The sequence below is a fragment of the Canis lupus genome, chromosome 19 (genome assembly GCF_003254725.2).
Source record: "Canis lupus dingo isolate Sandy chromosome 19, ASM325472v2, whole genome shotgun sequence".
Taxonomy (NCBI): domain Eukaryota; kingdom Metazoa; phylum Chordata; class Mammalia; order Carnivora; family Canidae; genus Canis; species Canis lupus.
In genome coordinates, this window is record NC_064261.1 from 8,769,034 (window position 1) to 8,784,401 (window position 15,368).

The 15,368-nt window shown below is 35.8% G+C and overlaps 1 pseudogene; it reads left to right on the plus strand.

Annotated features, from left to right (window-relative positions):
* The first annotated feature begins 6,309 nt into the window (after positions 1-6,309).
* LOC112642720 (3-hydroxyisobutyrate dehydrogenase, mitochondrial-like) lies at positions 6,310-13,727 on the plus strand (annotated as a pseudogene).
* Positions 13,728-15,368: the final 1,641 nt, after the last annotated feature.

A 15,368-nucleotide genomic window follows, 5' to 3' on the forward strand; every position in this document is an offset into this window, starting at 1 on the left:
ATTATCATACAAAATGTATTATCTAACAATTTGGTATGACAACATTAATTTCACATGTCTAGTTACTAATTTATGTTTTTCACCATTTTAGGTATTTGCTTTAATTTACATTATTGTTTCCTACACTTTTAAATGCAGTGCACAGAATTCTAACAGTTATAAGACGGTGGTGAATACACTTACTTCCGTTCTGAGTAGCTCCAAGGAACAACACGTATCCTTAAACTTATGTATTATTAGGATTAAATTACTGAAAATACTAATGCTTCATTACTAAATATAAGAGAACAATATTGAGTTTACCATTCTTAACGGGATGTTGCGGTTCATGATTTTGTGAAAACACCTTTCAATTCAGAGTTAAACACATTGGCAATAAAATATTAAGTGTTCAAATTTGGTGTGAATAACAAGGACTCACCGAAATTGAAGTCCCTGTAATATTCTTGATTAATACTGACTATACTCTTTGAAATATCATCCCTAAATGATTCAAAACATTATTCAATACATTTCAATTTTCAGAAGTCTTTGAACCATTTCTCATCTTAGTCATTCATATTCATTCAGTTCACTGACTTTTTATGAGAACTCACTATGTTTTGGGTACTGTCTGGGTGCTAGGGAAACTGGGATGACAGAGAACAGAGAAAATAATAAAAATGTCTCCATCAAAGAGGAGATAGAAAATTATCAGATAAGTAGATACACATATAAAGAAATATCAGTTACAACGTTTAAAAAAATAACCTAAAAGAATCAAAAGTGACTAGGCTTGGCATTTTAGATAGTATGTTCAGGAAAAGTTTTTTGAGCACAGATGGTAAATGAGCTGAAATCAGTATGAAGAAGGCTTCAGGTAAACGGGACGGTAATTGTGGAGGCCTAGATGTGGGAGTGTACTTGATGTGTTCAAGAAACATAGAGGCGGTGCACAAAAAACAAGGGAGCAGAGAGGGAGATTGGCAAGAAAAGAGGTCGAAGGTGAGCCAGGATTCAGGTTATAAGATTTGTAGAACAAAATAAGGATTCTGAGTCCTGCTTCTAGATGGAGGCAGAGAAGGATGGAGATCATTGAATGATAACATAATTCTATTTGCAGTTAGTGAGGTTGGGGGCACACCTGAGTGGCTCAGTTAGGTGTGTGATTTTTTATTTCAGCTCAGGTCATGATCTCAGGGTTGTGAGATGGAGCCCCCTGTCCAGCTCCACAGTCAGTGTGAAGTCTGCTTGAGATTCTTTCCCTCTCTCTTTGCCCCTCCCCCATGCTCTCTCTCTTTCCCTCTCAAATAAATAAATAAGTCTCCAAAAAATTGAAAAATAAAATAAAAAGAGAGGCTGGTAAGCAGGAAGCCAGAAAACCAGATGATAGGTATTGAGCTGTCCTGTCAAAAGTGAATGATAGCTTTGAATCGGTGCTAGTGGTAAATTTTAGTGATGCTAAAATTTTTGTCGAGAAATATTTTAAAAGTAGAACAACAGAACTGACTAATGGATTAGGCATACGATTAGAGAGAAGAGGCATCAAGGATTCCTTGGTCAGTCTACTCATTCAAAAATTTCGTATTGAAAAATACTCTATGTGCCCATAAGGTATAAAAAATTGTGGAGTTGGACCCCCATGTTCATAATAACAATGTCCACAAGAGCCAAACTATGAAAGAAGCCATGATGTCCTTTGACAGATAAATGGATAAAGAAGATGTGGTCTATATATACAATGGGATATTCCTCAGCCAGCAGAAAGGATGAACACCTATCATTTGCTTCCATGTGGATGGAACTGGAGGGTATTATGCTGAGTGAAATAAGTCAATCGAACAAAGACAATCATCATATGGTTTCACTCATATGTAGAATATAAGAAATAGTGAAAGGGACCATAAGGGAAGGAGGAAAACTGAGTGGGGAAAAATCAGAGAGGAAAACAAATCATGAGAGACTCCTAACTCTGGGAAACAAAGGGTTGTGGAAAGGGAGGAGGGAGGGAGGATGGGATGACTGGATGATGGGCACTGAAGGGGGCACTTGATGGGATGAGCACTGGGTGTTATACTATCTGTTGGCAAATTGAATTTAAATAAACTATTTTTTAAAATTGTGGAGTTTGAGAATGTATGTGGAAGAAAAAAATCATATATATACAGTATTTGCATTTCTCCATTATTTAACTTGCACATTTAAAAAGTATATTCTACTTGGGTAAAAAATTAATCTGAAAAGAAAGCAACAGGATAAAGTCTGTCAACACACGAATGCCACAGCAAAGTCAGAAATCACTAGTCCCTATTCTCAGGAGACATCAACAGGCATTTTTAGTTTGTGGAGCTTTTTCAGTCTCCCATACAAAAATAAATATAAGAGATGAAACGAGGCTTGAATAATTTCATTGGGAATTTCCAGCATATTAAAATGTAAATATTTTTCTTGTGTCAACATTTTTCTTTGAATGCTCACACAGGTTTATTCATTATTATAAACTGACAAAAATTTATGAAAATTTCTAGTTGATCTGGTCAAATCTAATTGCCTCCTGTCGCTAATTCGGCTGGCCCTATGCACAATTGGTCTTAATACTGCCAACTTCAATCATGGCAAGGAGAAAAGAATATATTAAAGTTGCAGACGGGGGTAAGCTATTTTAATAAGAAGATGCTATCTCAGCTTTTTCACTTATTAATACTTCCACATAATAGAATTTCTATCATGATTATTAAAAGTGATATTATTTTTCCAGATAATCCTTTTCAAAGTTTAAAATTATAAAAATAAGAGGGATACTGATTAGTTCATGATTGTAAAAGGTGCTTTTTCAACTAAAGGAGCTCTCTAAAACTAACAAAGATTCAAATAAACTTGTAGCAGAAATTGACCAAGCAGGCACTCCCACATACCATTTATTTGATTTATTTTGTCATGAAAATGGAAAGGTAGTCCTTGCTAAGCTTAATTGAATAACATAGATCAGAATATTATATCTTTGATACATTTATGATTTTTGTAGAGCCAACCGATTTTACATATAACTCCTCTAACATGAAATATGACATAAGTAGCATCACAGTGACTGTTTTAGGTCACAAATTTGAAATGTCTTTCCATTATATCATTTCTAAGTCATTTCTCTCTGTGTCTGTGTTTGATTGGGTGAAAGTCACATCAGAATGTTTGGCCATAAAACTAAACCTAACTCCACTAGTGTCTTTCAGAGTAGTGTCATCAATCTTTTAAAAGGTGAATATGACCTTATGATAATGTATCATGCTAAAGACAAGATTTTAAGCCTTACATGGTCTACTTCAGCAAGAAATGACTTATTAACTGGCACTGCAATTGAGATTATTCACCAGCATTCTTAATTCAAACAATGACTAGTCCAGAGTTGGGAAAATTAACTATGGACTATAGTTGACAAGATAAAAACAACTTAGGATAAAAAACAATAGATTTTTCCAGAAAGCAGCCTTTCCCAAAGCTTTTAGTACTGGAAATTAAATTCATTTCTAAAAATAACTCAATTTTAGTAACTTTGAGGTATTCAATAACAACAACAACAAAACCAGAATAATTCTATTTATTTCCAATGTAAAACATTCTGTTGCTTAATTTAGTTATGAAGGAAATGAAATATGAAGAGATTATATATACTGCATATTAGGAGAGAAATATCTATTACTCTCATTCATGGCATACTTATAAATTTAGCAAATAATACTATTTCAAATGCCAAAAGAATACTACTTTTTTATGCAAAACTCTTCTCACCAAATTATCTCCCAAGAATTTAAGGTTTATTTTTAGCTCAGAGAGAACTCTCTGCCACCTAATTCATAGAATAAATCTCTTTGTCTTAATACTTTACTTTTATTCCAAATGAAGCATGAATGCTACCCTATTACTTCTTTGATGAGAAAAACACTGTTGTTCATATGCTAAGATGTAGTTTTCCCATATTCCTGTTGGCGATATTATAGGTTTTAGTTTCCACTGTAATACAAAGAAAAATCAAACTGGCTACTATTTATATACAATGAGAGCCATACACTTTTTTTTTTTTTTTTTGGTGGAATTTAAGTTTTTCAGAGGGAGTTGTGAGGACAACATATGAAGAACTTAATTTCTCTTGATCTAAATATGCCTCCAATCCAGTCAAACATCACTTTTCCTCTTCTGTTTGGATATTCCCTGTAATAAAACATCCAAACATCTACTGATTTTCGGTAGAGAAAAAATTAGACAAGCATTTAAAAGAGAATAAATAAAACTCACTGAGCACTAATGTTCTCAAAAGTTTGAAATATTTTTATTGGTATTCTTCATAATTATTTACAGGAAAAATTCCAAAATGTACTTAGGAATGCAAAAAATAACTAGTATTTTATTATTCTAGTTGATATTTATTTCTTCAATTATTTGAATATTAAACTTTTTTTTCTATGAAACTATGATGAAAGTATAATTTTTTGAACATTGTTCCCTCTTCCAAGTTGCAATGTAAAATGTTGCTGTGAAAAGGAAGTCTTTAGCTTTGATATTTGCTTGATGTACTGAATTACTGCATGGAAGTAATATTCCAAAATATTACCTATTGCTTTATTTCTTTAGATGTAAAATAAAAGTTAACATTGCTATTGAAGAATATACATTCTTCATTTAAAAACTGAGCACAAACTTAATAAAAGTAAGTATTCTAAGGTATTAACATTTGCTGATATTGATCATCTATATTTATTCACATGATAATAATTCTCAGGTTAACTCTGAAAAAAATAACAAAACTAAAGTAAATACATCCAACTTTATAAGCTTGATAAATTTTATCATATTTTCTTAGATTTTGTCTTTTTCCACTCTCAAAGCATCATTTTAACATTTAACTTGCCAACTAATGTGCATATTTGCATAAACCTATACTTAACATTTATTCTATAGGCCCCTAGGCAAAAATCTAAGTTAGCTTAAAAGGTCAAAAATGTAAGATTTGTAAATGTTACAATAGTAATCCTGATAGTTCACAGGGATGATATATTAGACATCAAACATTGTGCTATAGACAGGAAATATCCTCTCCCTGAAAGTAATAAAGAAGGTCAGTGTCTAACTGTTTTAATAATGAGAATGTAAACTACTAAAATATTTTTTTTTGCGATATCAAAACAACCTTGTCTCTTAAAATCATTATTAGTTTCACACTGTATTTCAATAGCTACCAAACATAAATTGTGTATGTTTCTAAAACAGAACTTTAGAACACATGAAGCAAAATGGACAAAATTAAAGAGAGGAATGAACAAGCTTTTAATAATAGGTAGGATTTTAACATTCTTCTCTAAGTAGTTTACAGAAAAACAAAAATAAAATCAGTAAGATAGAAAATTTAAGCACTGTCAAGTAACTTAGCTGATATTTATAGAACACTGCATCTAACAAGAGCATAATAATTACTCTTTCAAGAGCAAATGTTATATTACCAATATAGATCATGTGGGGACCATATATCTGTTTTTAATAAACTTTAAAAGTTAAATAACTTCTCCTGCTCCCTCTTGTTTTATCTTTCATGACCATTCCCCTCAATAAATCTTTTGCGTAGTTATTCCCACTCAGCTTTGGCAATACCGTCAGTCCTGCAAGAAAATGAGAGGTAAGAGAAGTTTGGGACTTGGCTCTCTCTCTGGCTGGCTGGCAAGGAGGACCCATACAAAATTTTATTTGTAATATTGAGAGTTTCTGGCACTGATGGTCTGATTGCTGAAGATTTCAGAACTTTTGACTTGGAGAAATGTACTGGTGGAAGGGAACACCCTCTCTGATGCAGTGATTCAGGCATTTAAAAGATGCAGGAAAAGCAGTGCTTACACAAATAGTACAGTCCTAACTGGCACCCTCTGCAATGAGAAATGAGGTGCACTAAACAAATAATAAAAGTGTGAGGCCCAGAGGATTTCTTTGGCATCCTATAAAGTGGGCCTTATCTCCCTCAGTGAAAAAGCAGATACAATTCCAAAGATCACTGAAGATCTGATACAAGTGTAGAGATCTAGAAACATTAAAGTACTCTGATTGGTCAGGTCTTTAATGCTAAGGTCAGGGCTATGAGAGAGAAAGTAGACAGCTTGAAATATAGAGCGGGGATACTTAGGTAGATGTCTCCAAAGATTTTGGTTTTGTAAGATTTCCTTGAACAATGAGACTTTTAGAGGAAGCCCTTCCCTCCATAGTTAGAACTATCCCTCCTTCTCTTCTAGATAGCAACAGTTGTCCCTTAGGAAACTTTTACCTCCTCTCCTGGCTTATTTGACAATAAGAATGGTTAGAACCCAGGATAACCCACTGGAATATGCTGAGTCTGATAAGGGAGAAAAGAAATTTTACCCCTTGGTGGAGCTACAAGAATTAGCTACCATCTACTGGTAGGAGTCCAAGATGTATTCTTGGGGTTGAACATGAGAATGATTGATCCAGAGGGCTAAATATAAGATAGATGATAAATAAGAAATTCTTACTCAGGAGTCATGTCTCAGGTTGCTGTCAGGACTCTGAGTGATGGGATGTACTCCTTGCTGGGGTAGTTCTTAGAAACCTGGAAAATGCAGTGGTTCACGCTGACTGATAGGACTGGACGTCACTTTGGCAGGAGATAAAGTGATAGGACTGGACATCACTTTGGCAGGAGATAAAGGCAAGGGTTTGGGAAAAGCTGAGGAAAATGGACATACTGGAATTTCCAATCACAAGGGAAGAATGGACGAGCAGGAAATTAAGAGCGATTGCCCTGATTAAACAAACAAACAAACAAACATCTCTTAATCAATTCACAGACCTCTAGGACCAAGGCGGTATTGGGCTGCCTGCTTGGCTGTCCCTCCTCCCATCCCCCTTCTTGTGCTTTCATTCTCTCTCTCTTTCTCTTTCTTTCTCTCTCTCAAACAAATAAATAAAAATCTTAAAGAAAAAAAATATATACTTCCCAGCAGAGAATGCCAGAGGATTTGCTTTATTAAAAAACAAAACAAAACAAAACAAAACTGTTTTTTGATTTGGAACCCATTGGCTAAAATGGTTGTAGGGTCCCTGGAGCCCCCACAATAATTATTTACTGTAATTATTTACTGTATTATAATCAGAATGTTTCTCCAGTATTACATCTTGTATTGTTTCCCTAGTTTCCCCCGAGAAGGACTAATGGTCATTTACCAGGTGACTACACCCTGGGGAAAGGCATACCCCAACATTTTGATGGCTAAAGGGCATAAATACTAGTTGACATTAAAACCAGGAGAACTGAAGTATCATCACGGCCCCACTTTTAGAGGGAGGGCTTATTGAGGCCATGTAATAAATGAAGTGCTGACTAGAGTTCAGCTTACAGTGGCTCCACAAGGTTTTCAGACCCACCCAGTGGTCGTTTCCCTATTCTCTGAATCTATCATTGGGCTTGGTAGAAATAGAGTAACAACCACATGGGGTCCTTCACATATTGGATAAAAGATAACATGGGGGAGGGAAGACAAATGGAAACCCCTGATATTGCCCACCTATTCAAAATAGTAAATAATATAAATATTTAATAAAGAGCTACCTGGGTGGCTCAGTTGGTTAAGCATCCAACCCTTGGTTTTGCCTCAGGTCATGATTTCAGGGTGGTAAGCTTGATCTACTCATCAAGCTCAAAGTTCAGCATGGAGTCTGCTTGAGATTTTCTCTCTGCCTCTCCAATCCCCCACTCTCACTCCCTCTCTCTCTAAAAGAAAAAAAAAAAAGTCTTTAAATAAATAAATATTTAGTAAAATATATAAATTATTTTATATATAATACAAATATTTATCTATATATATTATACCTATGGGATCTCTCTCTCTCTCTCTCTCTCTCTTCTCTCTCTCTCTCTCTCTCTCTATATATATATATATATATATATATATATATCCATCCCAGGATTAAGAAAATGCCAGAGATTAGTGCTACCATTATGGAGCTAAAGGATAAAGGATACAGGGTTGGTGATCCCTACATTTTTACATCTAAAATCAAATTCAACCCAATGAATTTTAGGGAATACTGTAGACTACTGCAAACTCAACCAAACTGTGGCCCTAATTGCAGCTCCTCTACTAGAAGCTGCATAGTTGCTAGAGCAGATTAATAAGACCCCAGTACATTATATGCAGTTGCTCATTTGTTCAATGTGTTTATTCTTTTCTATTTATATGAGGAAACAGAACCAGAAAGAGTTAGAATCAGAATAATATTGTGTATAGTTTTGCCCCGTATGGCCAGACTGGGTGGTCTGGGGTCTGGAAGGAACAGTATGATAAGAATGGAGACAAGAGGTTTTGGGTTTAAGGTATGTGGACAGATGCATTTATACCTACCAGAAAATATCCACCATGGCATAGGCACTAACCAACCAAAGTGACTTGAACAGCCTACCCTGGCCTTGCTTTGTTATTAGCCGCCACAGGACAACACAGTGGGCACATAAATAGTCTTGCCACAGTAGCAAAGATAGAAGCTACATGTGAACTGAACAGCATAGACTTCTACTTACCAAGGTTTGCCTGTCTATCTTACCTATCTACCTACCTATCCAGCTACTGTTGCCTTGGAATGTCCAACCCACCAGTGACAGAAACCTGAACTGAGTCCTGGGACATGGTTCTATTGCTCAAGATCAGCAAGTCCATTGGTGGTAAATTGACTAAGTTGGGACCCTTTCATCCTGTAAGGCTCGGTGTTTTGTTTTGTTTTGTTTTGGTTTTCCTCCCAGGGAAAGACACCTACTCTGGGTATGGGTTTTCAAATCTGTCTGCAGAACCTCAGCAAGTACTGACATATTGGTGTTGACAAAAGACCTGATCCACAGGTATGAAATCCCACACAATATAGCATTCAGTGAGGACTAAATTCATAGATAAGGAGGTGTGGAAGTGGTTCCATGGCCATGCACTCTACAGAACAATCAGCCTCAGTGAGCCGTGGAATAGCCTAGTGAAAGCACAGCTAAAGCAACAATTCAGAAGCAATGCTCTGAGAGAATGTATATCGTTCTTCAGGAAGCAGTATATACATTAAATCAGAGAACTCTATATGGAGCTGTTTCCCCCATAGGAAGAATCCGTAGGTAGAGTACTAATCAGTGGAAATAAGAGTGGTCCCAGGTGCCATCACTCTTCATGACCTGCTGAGGATTTTTTTGCTTCTTGACCCAAAACCTGGGGTTGGCAATTTTCATCCACAAAGAGGTCTCTTTTCAAAGAACACTGCAATGATTTCTTTGAACTGAAAAACATCACCACTACAGGAGAGTTTGGACTTCTGGTTTTCCAGAAACAGCAAGTAAGAAAAGAATCACACTACCTTAGAAAAAGTAATTGGCCCCGATCAACAGAAGGAGGTTGCACTGGTTTTGCGAATGGAATCAAAGAGAAATATAAAACACAAGTTATCTACTTAGATGCTTCTTAGTTTTCCTTTGCCTGTTTATAATGGTAAATGAACATGCACAGTAACTTCGCCCAAGGAGGCAGTATGATGACTAGGGGGAATAGGAATCTGAGTCATGTCATCTGGGAAGTCATGAAGATTTGCCAAAATGATAGATGAGGATGAAGGGAGATCAGAATGTAGTAGGAATTAGAAAATGAGGTATGAGCTGTGGCTCCAAGACCACCTGGTATAGGAGCTGTAATTTATTTTACTAACTTCATTCTACTCAGCTTCTCCTCTGGAAGACAGATGGACAGGATCCATGGAAGACTACATGAATATGTGTATCTTTTTCGTGCAAGCTATAGACTATGACACCCATGGAAATGTTCTACTCAGATCCCTTTCAAGAGAAATGTGATATGAAGAGTATCATTGACAGATGTCTTAGCTCCATTGGTAGGCGACTGCTCTGGAACCATTCAAAGAAAAGGCAAAGCCAGGGTACTAATCCTGGCCCATTCCTAACACAGGATTCCTTTAATGGGGAAAACCATTGCTATGGTCGAAACTTTCTCAGAACCATGCTGTGTCAGAGGGTCTCCCCATCCAATTCTTCCTTTATTTTCCCCTCTTTTCACAGCTGTCATATTTGCATTGTTGTCTGGAAATTTTCCCATCTGATTTCTGTCCCCTTCTCCCCTTTTATAATTTTCAGACATTTCCATAGTAACTCCTTTGAGCAACAAATCCTATCTGGTGTTTGCTTTTAGGAGGACCCAGACTGACACAATTAATAGAATTAATTTGCCTCTGGCCAAATTGAGAAAATACAAGACACAGATGACCAATATCAGAAGTGAAAGTGGATGTCACTACAGATCATAAAGACTTCAAAAGGATAATAATGGAATATAATGTGTGTTTTTCCAAGAAAGAAGGAAGTTTACCAATTAGGAGTCAGGCAGTCCTGCAGGTGACATAGGTACAGTAGTAATTCCTAGCACAAAGGTATTCATGAATTGGATCTTAAGTAAAAATAATATAATTCCGCTATTTGCATATTAGACTTGAATTTTTTAAAAAGATTTTATTTATTTATTCATGAGAGAAACAGAGAGGGGAGGGGGGCAGAGACACAGGCAGAGGGAGAAGCAGGCTCCATGCAGGGAGCCTGACGTGGGACTCGATCCCAGTTCCCTGGGGTCACTCCCTTGGCTGAAGACAGTGCTAAACCGCTGTGCTACCTGGGCTGCCCAGATTTGGAATTTTTTGAATAGGAAGTATAAAAACATAGTATTTTAAAAATAATTTTTGAGAAGGGCTATATCATTTTAATAACTTTATTTCTTTTTTAAAAGTTATCTCTAATGAAGAATCACTCAAAATTTTTGCAGTCTCTGTTAACCCTATGTCATTTTTCAAATTGTACTCGATTGCCTCAAAACTCTCCACTCTAGCATGATGGATATAGAGTAAATAAAATAAGAGTGGAAATTAAATAATACCAGGGAATACCTGGGTGGCTCAGTTGGTTGAGCATCTGTGTTTGGCTCATGATCCTGGGGTCCTAGTATGGAGTCCCACATTGGATTCCCTGCGGGGAGCCTGCTTCTCCCTCTGCCTGAGTCTCTACCTCTCTCTGTGTGTCTCTCATGAATAAATAAATAAAATCTTAAAAAAAGAAATTAAAGGATATCAAACTCAGTAACAGATTACCTCTTCAATTATGATTGGGAATAAAAAATATGACATTAAATTCCTTAGTGATCTTTCTGAAAGGAGGATAGATAGGCTTGGCCAAGTTTCAATCAACTAGAGGATTTTTTTTCTTAATATGGAAAAAGCACCTAGACAGATGATTTAATGAAATAATGTATCTCTTTATGAGTGCTAGAAAAGTGATTTCAGCAGGAGTATGTTCATATTTGTAAGAATGTACATATATTTCCTGGATTAAATAAAGCAAAATTGAGGAAATTTTTCTTCAGGGAAATAGGGAAAGTGGTCATTGTTGTAGTCAAATAGAGACTTGAATACAGACAGACATTTTTTTGAAATACTTATAGTTTAATTTTTGCAATTTTCAAGTCCTTCAAATTTTCTCCCTAGATTCATCTTTCTTTAAGGAGAAAATACCTTTTTAAAGGTTTGATTTAAAAAATGCATGTTAGATTCTTGTGCTTTTAAAACATTCCTATTTCTCCTCTATCAGGTTCTTGCCCCAGGCAAAAACCAACGCCTCACACAAATATTGAAAAAGAAGAAGAAAAAAAAGAAATCTCAAGAGACATACTAAGATATCTTAGGATTTGAACAATCAAAAAGGCAAAGGTCATATGGGTTATTTGAAAACTCCTTTGAGGGAAAAATTGATCTATTCCTTTAATGTTCTCCACAACAAGGATTAATTCTCTTTGAGTACTTTAAATAATATAAGGGAAAACCCATTAAGGAGAGGAGACTCAATTCAGTGCTCTGACCCCCTGATCCATATGAGAACTTTCAAAACCAATCCCAGACTAATATATTCTCTATTGATTTTGATTTTTATATTATCTTAAACCCAGAGAGGGTTTATTTCCTTCTAAAAATATAATTTAAAATGATCAAATAATACTCTATCCCCAAAGTTGCTACTAAGAAACTCTCCAAACACTAGAAAAAGTTCACAGTAGAGACAGGAAGCAAACAGCTTGGGATAAGAATATAAATTGAAATTTTATCAATTCACATGTCATAATTTATTCTTGTTTCAAAATGATGAATATTAAACAAGTTAGACTTCACTCTAATGAAGTCATAAATAATAATAAAACATTCTATATTATTGTATATTATATACAACATGTAACATAATATATATCATATACTGATATAGCAGTTTGTAGATTAAAAGTAGCTTTGCCAAATTTAATCTACACAACAATGATGTGAGTAGGCTTTGCTTTTAATAGCTTATGCAAGCAGTCAGTGGGCAAGCCAGGAGGCAGAGTCTGAAAGTCACAAAGGGGAGGTGAGGCTGGGAGGACATGCTAACCTCAAAATCGCTGTGCTTTATGGAGCAGCCTCCAGAGTCTGGTATTGGAGCATCCCCACCCTACAGGCAGCGCCTGGCAGCTCTGTGTTCTAGGTCAATGGCTTCTAAGACTCCAGTTGGATTCATTGGACAGGGCAACATGGGTTATTTAATGGCAAAAAAAAAAAAAAAAAAAAAAAAAACCTCATGGCTGAGGTGTCAGGGTGGCTCAGTCTGGTAAGTGTTGGCCCTCCCCTCAGGTCATGATCCAGGGGTCCTGGGATCTATCCCAGCCTTGGGCTCCCTGCTCAGTGGGGAGGCTGCTTCTCCATGCCACTTGTGCTCTCTGTCACACTCTCTTGTTATCCCTCTCAAATAAATAAATAAAATCTTTAAAAAAATCTCATTCTATCTATTCATTATTTATGATAGGTTCCCTGATGCTACAGGCAGTATCCAGATGGCAGTGAACGGTAGTCTTCCCTAGCAGATTAGCTGAAAAAGCTGACATTATTACAATGTTGCCTGCCAGTATCAATGCAAGAGAAGCTTACTCTGAGCAAATGAAATTCAAAGAAGAAGAAGAACAAGAACAAGAACGAGAACAAGAACAAGAACAAGAACAAGAAGAACAAGAAGAACAAGAAGAAGAACAAGAAGAAGAAGGCTATTAATAGATTTTAGCACTATGGATCCTACAGGTTCAAAAGAGTTGGCCAAAGAAATGGAGAAAATGGGAGCATTTTCATGGATATCCCTGTTTCTGATGGTGTGGGAGCTGGTCCATTTGGGAAACTCGTTTATGGTGAGAGAAGTAGAAGATAAATTTGTTGCTGTGCAAGAGAGTCACTGGGGTGCATGTGCTCCAATGTGGTTTAATATGGAGCTGTAGGGACCATGTAGGCTGCAAAGATCTGCAACAACATGATGTTCACTACCAGTATGACTGGACCTGCTAAAGCTACGGATCTTGAAATCCGGGTAGGGCTTGACTCAAAACTGTTCGCTAAAATCCTAAATATGAGCTCAGGATGGTGTTGGTCAAGTGACACAACCCTGTGCCTGGGATGATGGATGGAATTCCATCTGCTAGTAACTATTAGGTAGATTTGGAGCAACACTCATGGCTAAGAATCTGGGGTTAGCACAAGGCTGCCACCAGCACCTAATCCTTCTGGACAGTCAAGCCCAGGTCTACAGGATGATGTGTGCAAAGGGTTACTCAGAGAAAGACTTTTCCTGCATCTTCCAATTTCTATGAGAGGAGGAGGCCTTTTGAGTTTGCCCTTTGGCTGTGAACACTGTTGGATATCAAACTCTATCTTGAAGCCTCCTTTTAGCTCGCTACCCAAGTAAATGGGTTTAATCAAAGGTCACTTGTCTGCTGTTGATTGTCTAGGTCCCAGTAAACTCTAGAATTTTTCACTGTTTTTTTTTTTTTAATCTATTTAGCAAACAGGTATTATCTGATTTTTTTTTTTTTTTTTTTTTTTTGCAAGCCACTAATCATCTCTGTTAACTACTGATTGACCTTTTTCAAGAGTGATCCCTGAGTATTGTCAACCAAATCATTTCATACTTCAGTCAGGATATTACTTACTCCAATTTACATATAAAAACATATTTTTGCAACAGGATGAAATCTGTCTTAAAGAATAGAAATTGATGTAAAGAAAGGAGTTAGAAAAATAGGAAGTTTAGTGAATTGCTACCTGTGGCCCTCAGGGAGTTTGTCCTGCTAAACAAGGTGGTATGCTTGCTTTACAAAGGTTACTGATTTATTTTCCAGGGAGTTGAGAAAGCAGGAGAATTCCTTGCTGCAGTGTTTCATAATTTGGACTCTGTTATATTATCTTAGTTTTGTCCCTCTTGTAACAACTCCCAATACTCAGCAAAATTGTTTTTTATATTGACCCTTCCTTATGAATTCTTACTATTTTTTTTCACTTCAAGAGAATGACATCTTTAGAACTGTTTCAGAACCATGATTGATATTTGTTTTAATTATTTATCACATTATTCTAAATATAACCATATTATTTTGAATTCAAATAAGTTTGTATGCTGATAAAAAATATTTTGTGCAAGTTAAGTAAACCCTTAGGCCTTAGTTTTCTTATTATAAAAGTAGGAAGTTACAGTAAATTATTTCTGAGCCCCTTTGCAATGCAAAAAAATAAGTAAGGACAACTAATGTTAAAGAATAAATCCCCGGAGTAGTTTGCTTTTCTTATTACTATGCTTCAAGGTAGTATTATTTACCATAGTTTTTTTTTAAACATCTGTAAATGTCTATAATCTATAATAATTAAAAAGATTTAGACATATTTAAATGTCTAAATCTATAAATCATATACCATAAAATTTGCCAATAAGAATTATACAATTCAATGTTTTTGTATTATATTCACAGTGTTGTGTGACCACGCCACAATCTAAGTTTAGAGCATTTAACACCCCCCCAAAAATCCCATGCACATTAGCAATTACGCACATCTCAGATCTAGCAACCACTAATTTACTTTCTGTGTCTATAGATCTGTCTATTTTAGACATGTTATATACATGGAATCATATATTATATGGTCTTCTGTGGCTAGCTACTTTCACTGAGCATGATGTCTTCAAGGTTATTCACCTTGTTGCATGTTAACATTACTTCATTCCTTTCTATTGCTAAATAATATCTAACTCTGTGAATGTATGTTTATTTATTAGTTGATGGACAATTATTTTTACCTTTTCACTATCATGAATAAACCTGCTATGAATATTTGTGAACAAGTTTTTGAGTGGACATGTATTTTCAGTTCTTTTGGTTATATATCTAGGGATAGAGTTGCTGAGTCATATGTTAGCTCTATGCTTACCATTTTGAGGAACAGCCAAACTATTTTCCATAAAAGCTGCAAGGAGAGCA